This window comes from Nelumbo nucifera, chromosome 2, assembly GCF_055504915.1.
Source record: "Nelumbo nucifera cultivar China Antique chromosome 2, China Antique-T2T, whole genome shotgun sequence".
NCBI classification, from domain to species: Eukaryota; Viridiplantae; Streptophyta; class Magnoliopsida; order Proteales; family Nelumbonaceae; genus Nelumbo; species Nelumbo nucifera.
In genome coordinates this window covers 68,417,767-68,422,120 of record NC_142650.1, presented here as the reverse complement: position 1 = coordinate 68,422,120, position 4,354 = coordinate 68,417,767, and positions in this window count along the sequence as shown.

Sequence of the window (4,354 nt, the reverse complement as noted above, 5' to 3'; positions counted from 1 at the left end):
TAAACTAATCGGTAAAATGTATAAATTCGAATTCGACTGTTAAATTTATCGAACCATTCGAATTCAATTCAGTTACGTCAGATATCGAATTCGGAATCGGATAATTGGATACCATTTACACCCCTACTGTTAGGGTTTCCTTCTTTTGAGATGGGACCCACTAACAAAGACAAGAAAATGAAAGAAGGAAAAGACAAAAGAAAAAAGTTGGAAAGTGAAAAGACTTTTGGAATTCGCTACCCAATGAATTGGGAATAGCTCTTTTACACTCTCCCATCTCTAACAGCTTTCTAAGGGAAAATATTAGAGAAAGAAAAAGGTTTTGAGAAGAAAGTTTGGGAAGAAGAAGAAGAAGATTTATAAGGGCTGAAACGAAGAAGACAAATTCATCTTTCAACATCTCTTCTTACTTGTTGTGCTTTCACTACTGATGAGAGATTTCTTATTTGCAATCCATTTTGTTAATGATATTAATTGTTGGAATGCAAGATCTTTCTTGATGTTCATTATCTAGTTGTGATTAGATAAAAAAACATTGTATCCCATTACTATTGTTGCTAGTGGATGATTTGGACTTTAGTCACATGGTTTTTATCCTTACATTGAGAGGTTTTTCACATAAATCGTGGTGTCTATTACTATTGATTGCATTATGTTTGATTATTTACTTCTATTACTACATGCTTGTTATTTTTTGTTAAAAACTCTTTGATTTGCACAAGGAAAAATTAGAACGATTTATTCCCAACAAACTGGTAATAGAGCACTTGGTTCTTGTGTGAATCATGGAAGGAAGTTTAATTATAGTGATTTTATTAGATGGAAAGAATTGATCTCTCTAGAAACCAAAAATGAAGGACTTATTACTCTAGAGACTTGTATGCACCTATGAAAGGTGATAATGGCAAACCAAAAGATATGTCCAATGAGGATTGGGAACTCCTTGACTTAAAAGCAGTTGCTTTTATTAGACAATGGCAGGATGATAGTGTCTACCATCTTGTGGCAAATGAAACCTTAGCTATTTCACTTTGGAACAAGTTGGAAGAATTGTATTAGAAGAAAGCTGTTGGCAATAAGGCTTTCTTGATTAGGAAGCTTGTAAATTTGAAATACAAGGAAGGTACCTCCATCACTGAACACTTGAATCAAATGCAACATATTGTAAATCAATTAGCATCAATGAAGATGGTGTTGGATGATGAATTTCAAGCTCTATTATTACTTAGCTCATTGCCAGAAAGTTGGGAAACACTTATGGCATCTCTCAGTAACTTTGCACTCGATAGAATAGTGACAACAAGCATGGTAAGAAGTAGTTTGCTCAATGAGGAAATTAGAAGAAAATCATAGGACCAAAACCAAATGCTCTTCTTAGAGAAAGTCAGGGTAGAAGCAAAGCAAATCCACATAGTTGTAACAAGTCTAGAGGCAAGTCCAAGTCAGGGAAAGACATCACATGTTTTCATTGCAAGAAACAAGACCATTATTATTCTCACAGGTTGTGAAGAGTCTTGCATTAATTTAGCATGTTATGACATAGATTGGATTGTTGATATAGGTGCTTCCTTTCATGCATGCTCGGTGGATGTGGTTAAAAAAAATGAAGGGTAAAATGACAATAATACCCTTGGATGTGGTTAAGATGATGAAAATGTCCTTGGGGTATGCCACATGTCATCTACTAATGGAGGGGCAAACAATACTCGTATCAGAAGTAATATCCCTACATTAATAATTAAAAAAAATGAAGGGTAAAAGAAAATTTGAATCTTTGTCATTGAGTGTACTCCATTCCCCACATTCACTCTATTCCATGTTCAAATTCATCATTGCAAACTTAAACACTAACAAAAATGGAAAGACCTTTGTTTTTAAATTCATGTCATTGATAGTTGAACGAAAGTCACAAAGACTGAAAGGGAAGTGAGATTGAAAGGGGAGTGAGAGAACGTTCCTTTTTCTATAATGCTATTTAAACCTTTAAATGGTAGTCCAGTGGTGGAAAATGGTCCAACTATTATAAAGAAAATAGAGGAACTAATGGATTTAGACTGACTGATATGTAGCTACTGATTTTCACCTACACTCATTGGTTCCATGGAAGGAGATACAAAAGGAAAAAGAAATACACAGGAAAGGTAAAAACAGAGAATAAAAGAAGAAAGAAAGAAAAAAAAAGGATATTAGAAAGAGAACAAAATAGTTTTTTTTTTATGAAAATGTCCTTTAATATTAAAGACATGAGTTTGCCTTCTATTTGGTTCTTTTTGAAATTTTGAAAGAAAAAATAAAGGGTAAAAATGCCACAAGGTATGTTTAAGTCCATTTTAAAACCTCAAGGTATCTTTAAGTCAATTTTCGAAAACTCAGGGTATGTTTAAGCAATGCTTTTGAACTTCCATTGACCTGGACGGTCAGGCCGTTCGGCTTGAAAATCATCCAAGCAACCGGTTCCGTTTCACCCTTAACCCGCTCTTGGATCAAAACTGTTGACTTTCGTTAAAAAACCGCTGACTCGGGCGGTTGAACCATCAATTCGTTTGACCCAGACAGCGGTTCGCGGTTTGAGAAATTGCAGAGAGGGAGAAACTTTGAGTCTGAGACATGAACTCAGATCTGATATCCAGAGAGAAGAAGAAGAGGAAGAAGAAGAAGAAGAAAAAGTTGCAGAGATCTGAGAAAAAGTTTTTTCTCAGATCTCAGATCTAAGATCCGAGAACTCGTATCTCAGATCTCTCTGTCATTTGTGTAGTTACCATCGTCGCCATCTCGTTGTCGTCATCGCCGTCGTTGGTGAGCGTCGAATCATTCTCCTCCTCTTCCTTCTTCTTCCCTCCTTCCCTCTTTCTTGCCTTCCTTTTCTTTCTCTTCTTTTCCTTTTCTTCCTTTCTCATTTCTTTCTTTCCTTCTTCTCTTCTTTCTCAGCCAACAAAAGACTCTTCTCCACTCCTACAGTCCTTTCTTTGTTTCTCATATACTATTTGGCATTTGCTATCTTGCCCTAATGTAAACCGTCCGAACCGTTCGACCCAGATGGTCAAACCACTGACCCAGAAACCAGTAGCTAGAATAGTTCCGTTTCTGGGTCAGTTTTTAAAACCTTGTGTTTAAGTCTTTTACACAAAATAATTTTAAGATGAACACTTTTTGTAAAACTACTAGGTAGTTTAGTAACTTTCTATGAAAAACATGTGTGAAGGCATGGTTGTGAGAAGTGTTTAAGATCAAGAATTTTCTCTTCAAATTAGATAGGAAATTTCAATTGTTCCTATATGGATCAACTTTATGCTCCTTTCTATTAATTTCTATGTTTATAGTTACTTCATTCTATTGCACTAACTATAGCCCCTATCTTAAATTAAGTTCGACACAACCACAATCCCTCTTTTAAGAACAAACACTACAAGGGTTTGTGTTAGTTGGACTTACTCAAGAAACATCCCAATCAAGTTTGAATTGGGAATGGATATTATGACAGATTGTAAGAAACAAGAACTGGCTCCGTAGCATGGAATACAACGACTTCAAATTGAGAGTCACCCTTGAGGAGACTTAGGTGGATTCGATGGACTGAATCAGATTTTGTAGCTCTAGATAACTAGTTGGATGTTGATCAGAAGGTTAATGCTAGAGAGGAAGGTTATCTAGAGAATAATGAACATGTAAATGCCATCGAATAAGGGGTATTATGGAAATGGAAATAGGGGCAATTTCCCCGTAAAATTGGGACCCTGACCCACCCCAAATGGGGCAGGTTTTCCCCGACCTTAAATGAGGACAGGACGGGGATGGGGAAAATATTTTTGCCCGAATCGGGGATGGGGGGTAGGGACGGGTTTTGTATATAATTCCCCAAACCTGATGGTAAATTATTAAAATGTCACAAAACTTAATATTTATTTTTTAAAATATCTCTAAGTTTTCCCTAAATTCTTAAAATCCTAGGATCCCATAATTCCATTTCTATAGTACCCCCAAAGTGTTTTAATTCAATTCCTAAAATACTCCCAAATTCCTATAATCTAATTTGTAAATTATCCATAAATTAGATAATTATTAGGTGGTTACCTAGGGTGGGGGAAATTTGGGGATTCCCCATCCCCGACGAAGAGTGGGTGCCTTGCCCCACCACCGGGGACATGGTGGAAACGGGGAAAAATATCTTGGCTACGAGGAGGGGATGCCCAGTCATGTTACCATTCCTATTCCTATGAATACTTGAAAATGCTAGATTACAAGTTGAACCAAAAAAGGTACATCTTTCAACAAGAAAAATGGATATTCAACTCCATTTCATATTATGAACCTTGCCTCAAAACAGTGAACAAAACCATAGTCCTAATATGCTTTC